General features: G+C 35.7%; 1 protein-coding gene and 1 pseudogene across 2 annotated transcripts in view; both read right to left on the reverse strand.

Moving 5' to 3' along the window:
* The window catches only part of LOC144365030 (uncharacterized), a 60,363-nt gene that overhangs the window by 39,015 nt on the left and 1,357 nt on the right, over window positions 1-19,991 (reverse strand). The gene's annotated exons all lie outside the window — the stretch shown is intronic.
* LOC144378445 (thyroid receptor-interacting protein 11 pseudogene) lies at window positions 1,418-4,764 on the reverse strand (annotated as a pseudogene).

A 19,991-nucleotide genomic window follows, 5' to 3' on the forward strand; every position in this document is an offset into this window, starting at 1 on the left:
ATTATATTTAAATTACAATATAATTTATATTTAAAAATTGATTTTATATTAAAGTTTATTAAATTAATTTTAATAAAGAATGTCCTTTAATGGTTCTAAAACTACAGGTTTCAGAAAAGCAATTGCCACATAATCTGCTTTCTCTCTTCTCCGACTTTGCCCAACTCAACCTAGAAACTCGATTCATCTTTTATCTTAATTTACAAAAATAAAAAAGATTAATTATATATACTCTTTTTGTTAACCCAGAGAAGCATTTAGATAAACAGTCCATATTTTAATGATACATTCTTATAAATTGACTTTTCATTGGAAATGATTGATGTAATAAGTCTTTTGGTTTGACTCAAACTTAACGTGTAGAAAATATTTTCCTTATGAACATATTTAACTCCTAGAAAATTGAATTTAAGCTGAAGTGACTTTTTAGACAATTAAAAATAGTTAAATGTATAGGTTCATAGTATTTTGATTAAAAAAATCTTAGAATTAATCCACTAATTTTTTTATTTGGGCCCTCCAACTGTAATTTTCTTTTAGTAGTTGTACAATGTTTTCTTTGATAAAGAATTCACAACTTCTTGCTACATCATACTCTAACTTTGGAGATATATCTTTATCATATGGGTTGGATTTTTCTTTTCTGTCATTTAAATGTATCATTTTTATTTTAATATAATCAAAATTAACAAATATTATAAAAAAGAGGTTGAGCTATATAAGTTCACTGATACTGCTCTGATTCACAATCAAAGTATTTAAGAATTGAATACTGCATACAGTTACCTCATAACATCAGAACAAATTTTAATAAACCAAAAGTGCTACAGCAAACAAAGAATCAAACAATAATTTTAAGTGTTACATGAAAAAAACAAACAAAAAAAAAACAAAAAGAAAAACAAAAAGAAAAAACTTGGTAGCTCTATATATCAGGTTTTTTTCTTTACCTTTTTTCTACAAATGTATGGGTTTTTTTCCAAAAGAAAAAAAAAGTACCTTATGTTTATGGATTCTGTAAGTGCTAAATTATCTCTGGCTTGATAATTATCTATTGCCTTAAAAGGTCCTTTAGTACAACATTGGAACTGTTGTCAAGGGGCATTGGCAATAGTGTACAGGTCAAATGAAGATGCCCAGGTCCACCAGGTCCAACCAAGTCCAGCTGGGTTAAAAAGAGTCACAGCTTCCAAATGGGGAGCCAAGAATGGCTCAATTCTGTTCCATATTTACAACTTCCTGGTACTTTTAGACCTGGCTTTTCCTTCCTGGTGAATCTAAAAGTTTCATGGTATGATCAGAAATTTTTCATGGTAGAATAGCTGGATGAGATTCTCTTTCCAGAAATTGAACCAAAAGTCCTGAAAAAGAACTTTTAAGCCTAGTTTGCTCAGCTGGTCTCAAAGGTATGTTGGGGTCACTTTTGGAACTTCCCATTCAAAATACTAATCCTTGTTCTCTTTTCCATAATGCAGGTCTGGAGTTGCTGGTGGATGTCAAGGACATCCTAGATGTATGAAATTAGAGACATTCTAGCATAAAGAGCTCCTCTCTGCATGTCTTTCTGCTGGATAATTTGAGTGAGTTTCTCAACCTCATCTTTCGACAGCTGATCTATCTGTCTGGTTAAAGACATATTCTTTGAATTCTGAAGTTTAATCTCAAGTATTCGTTCTTTGACTCTTTTCACAAAATTTTCCATTTTGGCTTTACAGATGGCATGGTTTTCACTCCCATTTTCTGTATTAAGGCTTTTCACTTTTGTTTCTGGAAAACTATCAGCATTCTCTGTTTGAATATCCTGTCTCTCTTCATGCCCCTGGGCTTTTATTTGTTCAATGGTTTTCTGCAAATTCTTAATTTCCTTGTCTTTTTGAAAAAACAGTTGAGTATGTGCAGCCTTCATCTGCTCATACTGGTATTTAAATTTATCCATTTCCTCCTTCTGCTCCTGTAGTGAATGAAGTAGTTGCATGTGACTCTGGTTTTGATCTTCAATGACCTTTTGATGGTGTGTAACTTCCTCTTCCAGATGATTCTTGATGATATTCAGTTGAGATACCTCAGATTCTAGTTCTGTGATACTATCAAGGGTTTTAGGCTCAGCCACAGCTACAACTCGATTCTGCTGTTCCCTAATTCTTTCCAATTCTTCTTGCAGATGAGTGTTTTCTTCTTTCATGGAGCTGAAACTTCTGTCTTTTGCCTCTATGGTCTGCCTTAAAGTTTCATTTTGTTTTAAGGCCTGAGAACACTTATCTAAATCCTTTTGCAGTGCTGAATTTTCTTGTTTGAGTTGGTCAATAAAAACTTCTTTCTCATTTATAAGTTGCATCAATTGCTTCTCTTCTTCTAAATGAGATGCCAACATTTCCTTAGTTTCTTTTTGATCAGTAGCCATTTGCTCAATATTCTTTTTCAGTCCTGCTATTTCAAAGTCTTTCTCTTGACTGAGTTGCACTACACGCTCCTGTTCCAGCTGTAAGGCAGAGGTATTCCAATTACATACATTTGAGAGTTCCTGAATTGTCTGCCTGTAACTGTTTGCTTCTTCCAACAGTCTCTTTTTGGCCTGATACAGTTCTACTTCTATCTCTACTTTCTCTCTTTTCAGCGTCTCCATAATAGTGTCTTTTTCTAGAGAAATTTGGTTGTTACCAGCAATAGATTCTTCCAACTGATGCCTTACATCTTCATATGCTGAAATCAACTTGTCATTTTCCACTTTGAAATCAAAAGCAACTTTTTTAAAATTTTCATTGAGCTGTTCTACTTCTGCAAGATTTTGCTTCAAGTTTGTAATTTCGACTTCCCTTTCTTTAAGCAAGTCATCCTTAAAATTTCTGTTAGAGTCTTCGTTAACAGCATGTCTTAACTTGTTCAGAACTCTACATAATTCCTCCTCCTTTTGGCTAATATGATCCTTAAGTTCCAGGTTTTCCTGCTGGATGTTTAAACTACTTTTCTGTGACTGACTTAGCTGACCTACTAAATCTTTGATTTTATCTTCAAGCTTCTGCTTGGTTAAATGCAAATCACGGAGGCTCAGTGCACTCTCAGTTAACTTTTCTTTCTGTACATGCAACTCTTTAGTCATGTCCATATTATCCTCCTCAAGTTGTTGAACTCTCTCTTTTTCATCCTCTAGATCTTGTTTCAACTTCTTGATTAGACCATCTCCTTCATTTTGCTGTTTTGATAGCTTATCTATTATCAAATTCATGTGCTTTGTATCTTCCTGGTGCTCATTTTTCAGTTCTTCTAACTGAGCTATCAGCATTTCCTTTTCATTAATACTCTCATTCAGTTCTTGCTCCTTAGCCTCCAAGTTCAGTGTTAACTCATGTATTTGTACATTTAAATTCATGTCATTTGAAGCCTTACTTTTAAGGACTTCACACTCCCAGCTAAGTTTGCAAAGTGATATCTGAAGTTCTTCCTTTTCTTGATTCAATACTGACTTCTCTTTTTCTAAAACTTGCACGTGCATTTGAAGTTTCAGATTGTCTTCAGCAAGACTGGTATCCTGCCTTAAACTACTCAGTTTCATTCTTTCATTATGAGTATCAGACAGGGCTTCTTGTAGTCTGAACACTTCTCCCACTGATGAACTCTGTGGAGGAATTGTTCCCTTTTCTGCCACAGGATCACTCTCCTCCATCACAGAAGGCTGCAATTTACTGCATTCCAGTTTCAAGTTTTCACACTCTTCAGTTATTTGTTGCTTTTCCACACTGACATGCTCTTTTTCTCCCTTCAGGACATCTCTGTCGTGTTCTGCAGAAGATAATTTTTTCTTTATGTCTTTTATTGTATCCTCAAGTTCTCTGATTCTTTTTATGGACTCTAGTTTTTCACTTTGTAGAACCTGAATCATGTTTTGCATCTCCCAGACATGAGACTCATCACTTACTGTAACTCTTGAGTCACCTTGGTGTAACAGCTTTTCAAGTTCTGCAATCCGTCCTTCATAGTCATTTGACTCCTGTTGATGCTGGTGATTTAACTCCGCCAATTTCTGTTCATGTGCATTCTGCAAAACGGACATTTCACGTTGGTGATGATCCATGTCCTGACTTCGGTTTTGTTCCAGGACCTTAATAGTATGTTGTAGTTTGCAGATTTCACTGAGTCCATAACCAAATGAACAAGGTGCTTTGGTTGCTGGTACACCACCCACTCCTGAAGGTACTGATTGAGCAGCTGAGTGCGCGCTCAACAACTGCTTGTGTACTGCCATCTGCCTTGCTTGAAAATGGCTAATTTCTACCTGTTTCTGTTGCAGCTCATTTTCGTAACTTGTAGATTGAAGGTTTATTTGAAACTGTGATGCTTCATCCTTTCTTTCCAGATCAGTACAATACTTTTCAAGTCTTGTATTCTCGGATCTCCACCTTGATTCTGTGGCTTCAATTTTCTTTCTCCGACAACGAAGTGAACCGGCTTCCACAGCTTTGGAGACCTCCACAGGCATATCTATGGTGCAGCTGGAGCCTTGGCCAGTGGGGGAAGCCAAGCTGCCTCCCTCCTGACCCAAGGACTGGCCCAAGCCGAAGCCTAGGCCTCTAAACCACAAAGACATTGCTAGAGCTTCAGAGAGCCCTCATCTCTGCTCCAAAAACCACTGTATGGCCAACCACCTTCCCGCTGAATGTCCTGGAACTTTGGTGAGGTAAATTATGACAAAAGCATTCAGAATTCCGGACAGTGTAGGGTTCCTGCCACCCTTGGTGCTCTGCCTTAAACAGAGACCTGGCCTGGGCTTTGACCAGGAACTTGCCGCCAGGGGCTCAGTCACCCCCGCGAGGCCTCTGCTCCCTCCCTGGACTTTCAGGATAAATTCTCCCTCAGAGTTAGTGACTCCCCCGGCTCTGCGAGCTGCTCCTGCCACCTCCATGCTGGCCACCAGAACACCCCCATGTGAGAGCCTTTATCCTGTCTTGGAGGCATGAAGTTGAAGTTCTGTCCTCAAGGACCATAAAGGAGTTACAAAAAATTAACTAAAATTAACTAAAACTAAAACACAACAGAGGAGAGAGAGCAGGAAAATTTGGTATTGGGATGGGGAGAAACTAAAGAAATGGGATTAAGGACAAAAACCAATATACAAACAAATAAGCTAATGTAAAATTAAAACAGTTTAAACCTACATATAATTATATCCCACCTGTGTCAAAACAAGGCTAAATCATAAACACATGCAAAAGAAAGCAATTAAATGAAAGTACATAAATATATATTTTTCTAATCCATCCACAAAGTGAGGACACACACACACACACTTGTACACCTCAAAACTTACAGAATAAAAAGAAATTATAAAGAAATAAAATACAATATTTACCCAACCCCAGGAATATGGTTCATTTGTCCCATAGCTAATATGGAAAATGTGTATTATATGGTATATACTATGTAATTGCTTACACACATTATAATTTACACACATCATAAGTTCAAGAACTCCAAACTCTCTGAAAGTTCACGCATTCTTTGAATCTGAATGAAAAATATAGCACTCTTCAATAGGTGAGGCACTAGAGTGACACAAATAAAATAAGAAAGTCAAGTATAAATACACATGGAAAAAAGAATTTATAAAAATACATATAACCAATAGTATGAACTCACTGAATGGGTTAAGAGACAAATTAGATTATGAAACATCATGAATAATATATCTAATTATGTTTTGAAAAAGTAGCTATGGTTGTTTCAGGAAGCTAGAAATATTTAGCCATGTCCAAATCAAGCACTGTTTTCTCTGGGTTAATAATTCCCAGTTCTTCTCTCATAGCTTATGTGGCTTAAGATCACACACTTCCACCATCCTACTCACATCTCTTTGGATATATTCTGCCTTGACATAATCCTATAGAAGATGAATAATAACAAGTAATAGTTGAAGAATAGCCGGATTGGCTGCTTATAAAAGAGCCCCAATCTATTTTGTAGTGGGGAGGCCATTTTGTAGTAATGCAGCCTAAATTAAGAAGTGCTTTTTAGTATAATCATATTGTATTGCTCACTCATTTTAAACTTAAGTCTCCTAATCTGACAGATTACATTGGCATACACAGGTTACATTCCAGCATATGCTGGAACATGAAACTCTTACTGTCATTTCATAACATATTCCTTACTTGCTCATCCTGAAACTTATGGAATAGTAAATCGAATATGACATTTGAGAATAAAATTTGGTTTAGTATAGTGAATATTTTATGTTGAAACTAAATATGGTCTACATGGGAAAATAAATTTTGAGGATATTCTCTTTATCTTATATGTTCTTTCTACAACATCTTCGAAAACAGAGAGTATATTCTTCAAAAAGATGAATTATATTCAGGAGGCTGAGTCAGTAGGAGTCCATGTTCCAGAAAAAAGTAAAAAGAAAATGGAAATGGGAATGTAGCTTACTAGTAGAGGATTCCTGGGTTCAATCATTAGTACTACAAACCACCACCAGCACAACAAAAAACAGCAACAACAACAAAAAAGCGTAATTCTAAGAGTTTGTATTTATTGAGACTTTACTGTGAGCCACAGTAACATTGTGAAGTAGATCAAAATGTATTTGAGATTATTTTAGATTATTAGATGAATAAATAATTTAGATTATTTTAGAAACTGATTATTTGCTATAATTCTTACATAAAGAATTTTTCAAAAAATATTCTTTTATTTTTTTATTTGTTCTAAGTAGTTATACATGAGAGAAGAATGCATTTTGAGCATCACACATATGTGGAGTATAACTTCTTCTTCTTCTGGTTGTACATTATGTAGAATTATATCAGTCAAGTAATCATATATGTACATATGGTAATAATGTCGGATTCATTCTACTATCCTTCCTACCTAACCTCACTCCCTTCTGTCTGATCCAAAGTTTCTCTATGCTTCCCTACCCTACTCCCTTACTGTGGGTTAGCATCCACATATCAGAAAACATGCAGCTTTTGGTTCTTTGGAATTGGCTTATTTCACTTACTATGATATTGTCCAGCTCCATCTATTTACTAGCAAATTCCATAATTTCATTCTTGATTAAGGCTGAATAATATTCCATTGTATATATATACCACATTGTCTTTATCCATTCATCTACTGAAGGACATCTAGATTGTTTCCACAATGTATCTATTGTGAATTGTGATGCTATAAGCATTGATATGGCTGTGTCCCTGTAGTATGCTGTTTTTAAGTCTTTGAGTTATAAATCAAGGAGACGGATAGCTGGGTCAAATGGTGGTTTCATTTCCAGATTTCCAAGGAATCTCCATACTGCTTTCAAAATTGACTGTACCAATTTGCAGTCCCACCAGCAATATATGAGTGTACCTTTTCCCCCACATCCTCACCAATACTTGTTGTTGTTGTCTTCATAATAGGTGGCATTCTGACTGGAGTGAGATGATATCTTAGAGTAGTTTTGATTTGTAAGTTCTCTAATTGCGAGGATGATGAACATTTTTTCATGTATTTGTTGACTAATAGTATATCCTCTTCTGAGAAGTGTCTCTTCAGGTCCTTGGCCCATTTGTTGATTGGGTTATTTGCTTTTTTGGTGTTTAGCTTTTTGAGTTCTTTATATACCCTAGAGATTAGTGCTCTATCTGATGTGTGAGGGGTAAAAGTTTGCTCCTAGGATGTAAGCTCTTGGTTCACCTCACAGATCATTTCTTTTGCTGAGAGGAAACTTTTTAGCTTGATTCCATCCCATTTATTGATTCTTGGTTTTAATTCTTGTACTATAGGAGTTTTATTAGGGAAGTTGGGGCCTAATCCCACGTGATGAAGATCATGGGCTACATTTTCTTCTATTAGACATAGAATTTCTGGTTTAGTTCCTAGGTTGTGATCTACCTTGAGTTTTGTGCATGGTGAGAGAGACGGGTTTCATTTCATTTTGTTGCATATGGATTTCCAGTTTTCCCAGCATCATTAGTTGAAGATGCTATCTTTTCTCCAATGCCTGTTTTTAGCCACTTTGTCTAATATAATTTTAGTTTTAGGGGTTAGTCTCTGTGTCCTCTATTCTACTCGTCTGTTTTAGTGCTGTTTTTGTTACTATTGCTCTTGTAGTATAGTTTCAGGTCTGGTATAGTGATGCCACCTGCTTTACTCTTCCTGCTAAGAGTTGCTTTAGCTATTCTGGGTCTCTTATTTTTCCAGATGAATTTCATAATTGCTTTTTCTATTTCTATGGGGAATGCCATTGGGATTTTGATCGGAATTGCATTAAATATCTAGTGCTTTTGGTAATATGATCATTTTGATAATATTAATTCTGCCTATCCAAGAGCAAGGTAGATCTTTCCATCTTCTAAGTTCTTCTTTCAGTTCTTTCTTTAGGGTTCTATAGTTTTCATTGTATACATCTTTCATCTCTTTTGGTAAGTTGATTCCCAGGTATTTTATTTTTTTGAGGTTATTGTAAATGGGGTAGTTTTTCTCATTTCCTTCTCAGAAAATTTGTCATTGATATACAGAAATGCCTTTGATTTATTGGTATTGATTTTATATCATGCTACTTTGGTGAATTCATTCACTAGTTCTAGTAGTTTTCTGGTAGAGTTCTCGGGGTCTTTTAGGTATACAATCATATCATCAGCAAATAGTGCTAATTTAAGTCCTCTTCATATTTTTTTCCTTTAATTTCTTTCATCTAATTGCTCTGGCCAGCTTTTCAAGAACTATGTTGAATAGAAGTGGTGAAAGGGGGCATCCCTGTTCCAGTTTTTAGAGGGAATGCCTTTAATTTTTCTCCATTTAGGATGCTGTTGGTATGGGGCTTAGCATAGATAGCCCTTACAATGTTGAGATATATTCCTGTTATCCATTGTTTTTCTAGTGTTTTAAACATGAAAGGGTGCCGTATTTTTCAAATCCTTTTTCTGCATCTATTGAGATGATCATCTGATTCTTATCTTTGAATATGTTGATGTGATGAATTATATTTACTGATTTCTGTGTGTTGAACCAACTTCCATCCCTGGGATGAATCCCACTTGATCATGGTGCAAATCTTTTTGATATGTTTTTGTATTCAATTTGCCAGGATTTTACTGAGAATTTTTGCATCTATGTTCATTAGAGATATTGGTCTGAAGTTTTCTAATACTCTACAATTTCCAACATTCTACAATTTATTTCAGGAAATAGAGAAACAGGCCACTCTTCCAAACGCGTTCCATGAAGCCAATATCACCCTGATCCCCAAACCAGGCAAAGACACATCAAAGAAAGAAAACTTCAGAGAGAGCATGTTTTGAAATAAATTCTTTCTTCAGTCAGGAGAAAAGGTGCAAGAGTGAATTGGTAATACTTTTAGATAAACTGCAACTTGTTTCTTTTGAAAATATTTTATTTATTTTTTATTTATAAATTACAGTGGAATGCATTACAATTCTTAGTACATATACACAGCTCAATTTTTCATATCTCTGGTTGTACACATAGTACACTACAACTTTTAAAATGCAATGGAAGAATGGGAAAAAAATTCATATTTGGGTTACTGGAATTTCTGCAGCAATGTAGACTATAAGGCTATAGTTTCAAACACATAAACCTTAGCATATTAAAACTTATGAAAGGTCTTAGGCTTCATTGAAATTGACTCTATTTTACTCCTATCTCAAATATACTTTAAATAAAACAAAGGAAAACTTATATTCTTTAAGCTCCTCTTCAAGCTTATTATGTACATTTACCAATTATATGAAAAAATCAGATGCCAACTGGTTACAAAAGACAAGTGAAACTAAGGTTAATTTTTTACCTATAACTTCCATGTAGAAATCCACATAGAAATATAATTATATTTTAAATCTAAAAATCTACCTATGCATCTATATATTTACACATATAGACATCAAAGAACACATCAGATATCCACTGATTTACAGATAGTGAAGTCTGTAATATTATATTGTAAATAACACTTCTTTCACTCAATTGCTTGGACCAGCTTTTTCACAACATAATTTAAAAGATGGTATGAGGAATGTGGAAAATACAAGTGTCATGGTTTAGACATGAAGTGTTCTCCAAAAGCTCATGTATAAGGCAATGCAAGAACCACCAGAGTGAAATGATGAAATTATGAGAGTTATAACCTAATCAATAGATTAATCAACTGATGTGAATTAACTAGATGGTCACTAAAAGCAAGTATCGTGTTGCTGGAAGAGATAGGTCACTGGCAGCATGTCTTTGGGGTTTAGATTTTGTCACTAGTGAGTGGAGCTTTCTTCTCTGCCTCTTTGCTGCTATGTCCTAAGCTGCTTTCCTGTATCATGCCCTTTGGTCATGGTGTTCTGCCTCACCTTGAGCCCAAAGCTATGTAGTCAGCCAACCACAGACTGAACCTCTGAAACTGGGAACCAAGTTAAACTTTTGCTCCTGTATGTTGTTCTTGTGAGGTCTTTTGTTCACAGTGATGGAAAAGGTGACTAAAACAACAAGGAAGGAAACTTTGGTAAAACAGCTAGTTCTAAATTAAAACTGAAAACTCAAGGAAGGCCAGAGTGTGGAAGGGTACTTTATGGGTACAGCAGTGGGCTTACATGGAGAGCCAGGTTAGTGGAATAGGCTCTGCTCATGTTCAAGGCCCACTATGGGATTTTTCTCATCTATTCTGTTCTTTCGTCTTTGGCTTCTGCATGAACCTAAATAAACACAATCATTATCTAGAGGGGTATGTTCACCATATGGCATGGGCCCAGTTATTAGTTTCAGAGAGAAACCAAGTGTTGAAATTGACTGTGGACATGGTGGTCTTCACAGCCTTTGAGGCAGATTGTTTGCTCAGGGTGAGGAACTGGCTGCAGAAAGGAGGCATTTGCCTCTGCTGCTGAATTTATATTCTCCAAACAACTCTGTTCAGATTTCCTATAGCAAAGGAAATATCCTTCCATATGATTTCCATCATATGACTATCACGGCCCTTCTCCATGAAAGCCCCTCAGATGTTTGAAACAGGTACAAAACCATCCATCTTGTAGCCCAATTTATCCCTCTACACCTTGCTTTTATGCACCTATATACCACTGCCTCCTTCAATAGGTGTCTCCTCACAATCCTTTTATTTTATTAGAGTATAAAAATAATCAATGACTAATGTATAAAATCCAAAGATGTAATACTCTTAACTTTTTGAAGTTTGTTTTATCTATCTTAATTCCTCTCGTAGATTACTGATTGTAAAGTGGATTAGTGTGGTCTAGAAGTGTGTGGTCCAGCTGGAAAATTGAATGTGTGACATAGACAATATCAGAAGGACAAAAAGTAGTTGTTTGAATTAAACTGGGTGAAAATGACATTGAGCTGGCTGATGACAGATAAGTGGAGGAATAAGGTAAGCCTGGCCACAGAAGATGCTCAATGAAGAAAAGAGGTAGAAAAAGATACATGTTGTTTAGAGAACGGTGTGAAGTCAGTTTGGCAAATGGGTTATATGAAGGAGACGAAAAAGATTAAACTATAGATCTAGTGGGGCAGGATTTATTTCTGTCCAAAAAATTCTAGGAATACATGCCATTATTATATTTAAGGAAATGAATAGAATAAAATTTTTGTTGTTGCAATGTCGTTCTGCTGGCAGGGTAGAAAAAGAATTGAAACGAGCAAGCTGGGATCAAGAAGAGGTCACTTAGGAGGTTATCACAGAGACAGACACGGAGAAAGCTAGAGTGGCAGCAGTGTGGGAATGAAAGAAAGAAAAAGTACTCAAGAGGAAGAATCACTATACCTGGTGTCTGATCAAATTTGAGGGGTGAAAATTTCTGGGAATCCAATGCCTGGGGCAATTTGAGTAACTTAAAGATACTCAGAGTGTTTAAAACAGAGGTTATTTCAGAAAAGAGCCAAGAAATAAGACTAGAGGTAGGACTGAGCCTGGTGCAGATCCATGAAACAGGGGTAAAAGACTTAGAACTTCATTCCCAGGACAATGTGAAGGCTATGAAGAGTAATCAGCTGAGTTTCTAGATCAGGGCTCCATTTCCAAAGAGCTCATTCAGGCCACAGTGTGAACATGGAATTGGAAGAAGGGGCGAGATGAAGACAGAGATAAGTTAAGAGTATTGCAATTATCCACATGAGAGAACACAGTAGCATGGATAGAAATGGTAACACAAGAGAGTGTTGTATTAGAAATATTCAGCATGAATTCCAAGATTTAGTAATTGATGTGATTATGATATTGTAACACAATATCAAGCATCCAGTACACATACATTCTGGGCCTGCAATGTGTTCCACAGTCTACAGGGTTTAGTCAGATCACAGGAGGTAAGGTCATTTGAAAAGGAAGAGAGTTAGTTTCTACTTGAGGTAGGAGCATCCAAGGATGGTGGGATATACAATTCTAAAGTTCAGGAGAAGTACTGAGCTAGAGATTTAGATTTGGGGATCATCTACATACATGTGGCAATTGAGACAATCAGAGTAGATGAGGTTGCAGGGAAGACATCTATAGGCTGAGAGGGGAAAAAGATCTAGATCAAACACTGAAAAACAGAAATTAGTAAATTTTCCTATTGACCAGAATGGGCACTTAAATCTACAGATGATACCTATTGTTTCTAAATACTTACCTCCTAAAGAAGATTGTCAGTAATTTTTTCCCCAAATATTATCACTATGGCTTACTGAGAATTTCAAATTTGTTCCTACAACAATCATCCTGAAGTGGATCTACCATGAAACTAATAAAGCTTCAAACACAGGGTTCCTCACTTGCACTGGCCTCTTCTGAAGTATTTGGTGGGGACTTAATAATGTATTACCAAGTCTAATGTTTTTATAAGGTTTGCAAAAGTAAAATATGGGCATATCTCTGTACTATTGCATGTTTGGTTCCAAATCACTGCATAAAACAAATACAGCAATAAGTTCAATCACATGATATTTTAGTTTCCCAGTGCATATCAAACTTAGGTTTACACTATACTGTACTTTGATAACTGTGCTATGGCATTAAGTCTGAAAAAAAAATGCACATGTCTTAATTTGGAAATACTTTATTGTTAATAAAATAAAAGGCTAATGATCATCTGGGCCTTCAGTGAGTCCTCATCTTTGTGCTCCTGGTGAGTTTTGCCTGGATGATGATCATTTTTGATCAGGGTGGTGAATGCTGAAGTTTGGGGTGCCTATGATAATTTATTAAAATAAGACAACAATGAAATTTTCCTCTCATGAAATACTTCTACGAAGCACACAATGCTGTTTTTAGTATTTTATCCACAGACCTTCTTTCAAAATTGGAGTCAGTCCTCTCAAACACTGTTACTGTTTTGTCAACACAATTTTTGAAATATTCTTCGTCCTCTAACACAAAATTTCCACAATATTCATAGCATCTTCACCAGGAGTAGATTCTATCTCAAGAAACAAGTTCCTGTTCTCAACCATTAGTAGATACTCCTCAACCAATAATGTTTTATCATCAGATAACAGCAATTCAATCACAACTTCAGGCTTCACATCTAACTCTGTCTTTTACTATTTCCACCAGGTACTTTCTCCATGGGAAGCCTGAACCTCTCATAGTCATCCATGGGGGTTGGAATCAAGTTCTTCCAAATCAATGTCAATGTTGATATTTTGACCTCCACCCATGAATCATGGATGATCTTAATGACATAGAATGATGAATCCTTTCCAGAGTGTTTTCAATTTACTTCCCCCAGAGTCATCAGCAGAATCACTATCTAGGGTATCTGTAGCCTGACAAAATTTATTTCTTAAATCTTGAAATTTGAAACTACTCCCTGACCCATGGGCCACAGAATAAATGTCATGTTATTGGCCTGAACACAATATTAACCTCAATGTAGGTCTCCATCAAAGCTCTTGGGCATTTTCAATGAGCAGCAACACTTTGAAAGGAATTTTTTTTTTTTTTGTAAGCAGTAGGTCTCAACAGAAGGCTTATGACATTCAGCAAACCATGTTGTAAACAGATGCACTGTCATTCAAGCTTTGTTGTTAATAAAATCAAAGTAAAGCAAGCTTATTATTGCAACCAGCTGGGCTGCCTCTCCCAACAAAATTGTGGGAGCTAAGGACAGCACTGCAACTTCTTGCAGCCCAGCTTTATAGCCCAAAAAGTTACACAAAGAGGGTTACAGATAACAAAGGAGCATAACACAAATGCTGGTTTACATTTTTGCTGGCACTGACATCAGAATTTTTGAAGGTCATTAGAGCCTCAGAGAAGGTCATTATCTGGCCAGGGAAGACCTGGATTTATGAGGCGTCTCTAAGGTTTAGGAGAGGGTTGTTATCTGGTCAGGGAAAATGGGGAATGGGTGAGTTCAAGGCATGAGCAGGCATTCCAAGCAGGTTTACAACATCAAATTATGGCCAGGCTATACAGACATCCTAATATTTTTACAGAAAACAGAAATGAATCCTTCATAACATGTGATAAGCTGGCTTCTGATCTAAAGAGAGAATTAGGCTATGTATATCAGCTCATATTGTATCTTTTCACATCATCTGGTATTACGTCAGCCATTTATAGATCTGTTTTTCTTACTACACTGTTAACTGGGAAAAAAATACAGATTTATTCAGCTATAATTCACACAGCATACAATTCACCCATTTAAAGTGAATAACTGAATGATTTATAGTATTGTCACAGAGTTGTACAACCATCACCACAAACAACTTCTGAACATTTTTATCACCCCCATTGGGAATCCTATGCCCATTTGCACTCACTTCCTTTACTCCACCCCAGACTTGAGCAACTACTAATTGACTTTCTATATAGGTCTTCCTATCTAAACATTCCAAGTAGATTGAATTATCCAAATGTGATATTTGGTGTACATGTAATCTTTTGAGGGCAGAAACCAAGACTGATTCTTAGAAGAAGGAGTTAATGATAAGGACATGTGACATAAAAAAAAGAGAATTTGTTTGGAGTCAGACAGGTCTGAGTTAAAATAACAATTCAGTTTTTACTAGCTGTGTAACTCTGGGTAAGTCGCTTGATCCCTCTGTTCATTGATCAATACAATGTGGATAACAATATCCTTCTTAAAAGATTGTTGTAAGGGTAAGGAAGAGGATATGGAAAGTTCCTGAAGAAGAGTTTGCTCAATAAACCGAAGTTGTTATTTGTACTTATTTGTACACCCATAGCACATGGCACAGTAGATCATAAGGTAGCTTTCTTTTGTTTCTCAGCCACTGTTCTTCCTCAGAAGAAAATTAATCTAGACAATACAGGGAAACAGTGAAGCCAATAAACAACGCTAGGATCTGAGATCAGAAGGAAGGTAGTTAGCCTTACTTCTGAAGATACTTAGAAAAATCAGCTCATCCATCTCAACTTCTAGTTTTCAGTTGCATATACTTATCTTGTAGTATTCATTTCTGCTTTCCTTATGAGGGGACAGTAGAAGCCTGAATCACACCTGAAATTCTCCTTAAGACAGATGAGCAATACTATCTGAATCATGAGGAGAAAGAAGTATAGAACCCTTTCACAAAACACATGTTTATCCATAAGAAGGAAAATCCAATCATCATGACAATTAAATTATATCTAGAAATATCCAAATAAATTACAAACCTTCACCTTCTAACAATCAGGGTCCCTCATAGAAAAGAAAGGTATTCAGATACTAATTCAATTCCAAAACAAACAGGAAACAAAGAGACAAAAGTCACAATAATAAGTTTGTTTGCATCAGACATCTAGTAGAGGATATATATATAATTTAATTACGAGCCAGAAAGAAACTGAGTAGTATACCTTCAAATAAAAAGGGTATACAAGTAATTCAGTCCCTATGGAAAAAAAAACATGACAGGATGCTTAAAGAAGAAAATATCTAATTTACAAAGGATAATAGTATAAGTTATAGGAGTTTTCTATAGGAATTAATTTAAAAAAATAATAATCCTACAAACTATGGCAAGAATTTAAAAAATATTTATTCAGAAGAGATAATGTAGCAATTGACTATTACAGTAACTTGAATTAATAAATTCCAGCCCATTAAGTAGGCTGAATAAATTTTCAAACATAGCCATGAGGCAGGATCCATTATTAGGACAGAAATAAGCTGAGCATTTCTATATGAAATGGATCTTGCTCTTTAATTTACCCTTTCCCACACTTTTCAAAAACTTTTCTGATAACAAAATTTAAGTTGACCTTCTAATCCAAAGAAAGAGGGCCAGTAAGTTTTTCCATTCACTTGTTTCTCTCAAAATCAGATAGAAAAAGATAAACAGTAAATACATATCAGTTTTTAATATATCTAGTTCCTTATGCTGGTGGTCTGCTCACATGTGTTCATGAACAAGTCACTCTAAAACCTCATGCCATCTCCTCTCCTCCCTTTGTGAAAAGAAATGCTCTGTCAAGGCAGAAAAACTTGAGACCTTGTTTCTGGTTTACCATATAACCTAGCTATCACACTTCTGAGTATATCTCCAAAGGAAACCAAATCAGTGTATGAAGGTGATATCTGAACTCCCATGCTATTGCAGCACTGCTCACAATAGACAAGATACAGATCAACAGATGTGTGTCCAGCAGCAGATAAATGGGTTTAGAAAATCTGTTATATGTTATTATGTAATCTATAATTATGTATTGTTATTATGTGGAATATTATTCAGCCAGAAAAATAATTAAATTCCATCATTTGGAGCAAAATGGATTAAACAGGAAGACATTATGCTAAGTGGAATAAACCAGATGCAGAAGGACAAATACTGCACATTCTCACTCTTAAGTAGAAGTAAAAAAAGCTGATCTCCAAGAAGTTGGTTAATCGGTACAACAATAGTTACCCAATGATAATAATCCCAATCCAGCTCCAGGACTTGGCCACCAAGGAGGGGAAGCAATGTTTACATTTTGACTGGGCTTCTATTTGCATAAGAAACTTTCTTATACTAAGACAGATGTTTAATACTGAGCATCTCTGAAAATGGTCCTTCAAGCTCTAACAAGCTTAGGAACTACATGGGGGGAAGGGAGAGGAAACTGAAGGGGCAAGATATTGGCATTCAGTATTACCCTAATCATACCTAGACTGAATCAACATCCAGAACCGAAACAACCAACAAGAAACTCACTGTAGAAAATGAATAGAATACAAATCTCCTCTCCTATAAAATGATGGAATAGAAAAATTATTATTCATCAAGTTTCTGGGTCCTCTCTAACATTCACAATGACCTAGGTACTTATCCCATCATTGAGTGTCTACATCAACTTTCTGTTGCTGTCAAACCACACAAAATCAAAACTTAGGGCTTGGATTAGTTTTTATGCTTTTTAACATTTCCCAGGAGTTTTGTTTCAAATGCCAAAAGTCTGCTCCCCAGGCTAGTAATCATTAGAAACCTGCCCTATCTTTGGCTTTTCCATTGACTTGTTACTTGACCCAGATGAGTGGATATTTTTAAATTTTTCTAGTTTCTCTTTCTTGAGATAGGAATGATAATATAGTATCTATCATTTGCCTTTAAAGGGTATGGTAAATGTTCTTCAATCTTATGGATATTCTTCTGAACAAATATGAAAAGGCATTTCATATTCAAATATTATGACACACACTAATACGATATTGAAATAAAACATTAAAGTAATAGCTCCATGGCATTAGCTAACAGAGGTGGTAGTCATGAATATACATACATTCTAACCATCAGGCACCTTATAACTGCCCAAGTTCCTTTTCTTCTTTGGAATGAAGAAGCCAATGGTCCATTCAATGTATTCCTTAGTCATCAAAATATTTTATATTCCACCAAAAGACTGTTGCCTGTGACTCAGGTATTTTAAAAACTGATCAAGGTATCCTCTAGTATCTAACATCTCTATTTGCCTTAGATAGGTACATAAATCAGACTTGCTACTTATTATTATAAAGGTTAGTTTGATGTGAAATCTAAGTCAAAGGAGCAGAATTATGGAGAAATGGAAAGTATATTTAATCCATTCTACATGCATTGTCATGGGGCTCAATTCACCAAGAATTGTTGTGGCCTTAAAAATACAAGGATCTCAGTAAAAGTGAGGTATGAGATAGGATGACCTCTGTGCTTACCTTGTTAAGACAGCTGTAAGGAATGACAGGAAGGATTTTAGAACTTAAACCCTCTCAAAAAACTTCAATTTCAATTTTGTCTGTTATATAATATTAAACAAATTATTTAATTGCTCTGAGGTTTCTTATGTATAAAATGGGAACAAAATTGCTTTTGTTGCAGTCATCAAATCAAATATTCATTTGTTTATATTGTTCATTTGTAGCTCTGCCTCTGAGTTTTCTTGAGGGTAGGGACTAGTCTTATTCATTTCTATACCTTGAATACCTAACACAGTGCTCAATACAAAAAAAAAACACTCTGTTAAATTGTATTGAATCAACTATACGTACTATTACAGCTCTTTGATAACACACTGCATAATATTTTTCTAAAGATAAAAATGCCTGTTATAAACTCAGATTATATGGCACATTAGATTACTGCTCAGTAAATCTTTACCATGACCTTCTCCTCAAGGAGAAATTCTCCTACCCCTTGAATATATGCTTGGCTATGTGCCTTGCTTTGGCTAATAGGATTTTAGTGGCCATGAGTAGAGGCTTGTCTTGGGATTGCTCTCTTAAGTTCCTGCCTTCCACCAAGAGAGGAGCATGCTACGGGGTAGCCCCTAGTCCTGAATGGTGGGAGATGCCAGGAGTGAGGCCTTCCTGAAGCCACATTGGATCAGCCAATCTTCAACTGACTTAGATGTGTCAGGCAGAAATAGTACTCTATGCCACTGTTTTGGAGGGTTTGCTAGACAACATTACTGAAGTACACTTGATTAATAAAGATGGTGTTTGATTAAAGAATGTGCATCATTTTCTATAGTATTACTTCTAAAACTGGACTATAATTTTAATCCAATGGGTCCATTTTCGAGGTCAACTCAGTAGATTACCTAATTATTGTAAATGTGTTATTTGTTTTTCAAGTAGTATAATGAAGCTCCTCTAAGTGCATCTCCTTTATGATCATCCAGTGATGAGACCACCAATTCATACTGGAAAGTTTAGGTCCAAACGTCACTATGGCAGACATTCACTTTTAGTAGAATCCCAGGAGCAAGTCATGATTTGTTTTTTCAAAAGGAAAACAATGACTTTATAAAGTGGTCTGAGCCTTGTTCTAAAATCCTAGGGACCCATACTGATTCTGTCATCTGGACTTGCTGCAGGCTCTATTCATATTCCTCATCCACTCTGGATACTCAAGCCCCTTGCTGTCCACTGGTTTAGAAAAGCTTAAATAGCATAGCCTCTTATACTGAAGTCTGGCCAACCCTGGAGTTTGTTTTCATTTGTCTTGCACTAGGCTCCACTGGAAACATTTTTGGATGGTGATTAAATGAGTCAGAGAAGATCTAATTCAGTTCATCTTGCTTCAAAAAACAATGCGATCAAGCAACTGCACATAATCAACTGGAAACTTAAGAGAAATTTTTATATATAGATAGTTCTAGAACAAACTTCTCACTGTTTAAGTGAACACAAAATACAGGTTCAGGTGGTAAATATTAAAAAAAAAAAAAAGCCTAACTTTTTAACCTAGTGAACTTTGAACATTTTAAAAGACACAACTTTCAAAAATATCAATTCCAATGATCCTTTAAAAGTAAAGAAAAATGAATACTATAAGGAAGCCATTAGAACCCTGGGAGAAGGAAAAGCAAAGACAATACACTGAAAAGTGCCTTTCGGAAAGGTCAAACCAGCTTTGTCCTGTTTAACCTCTCAAGTAGATAAAAGAACTAGCTGTAAGAATCACAGCATTGTTCCAGTGCTAGAAAAGGAAAATTTGGTAAAGGATACACAAAAAGAAACAACAGGAATTCAATAGAATTTACCCTAGAAGTGACAGAAAAAAAAAGTCAATTCTAACACTTTGAACTCAGTTTTTGATAGAGT

This window comes from Ictidomys tridecemlineatus, chromosome 6, assembly GCF_052094955.1.
Source record: "Ictidomys tridecemlineatus isolate mIctTri1 chromosome 6, mIctTri1.hap1, whole genome shotgun sequence".
Taxonomy (NCBI): domain Eukaryota; kingdom Metazoa; phylum Chordata; class Mammalia; order Rodentia; family Sciuridae; genus Ictidomys; species Ictidomys tridecemlineatus.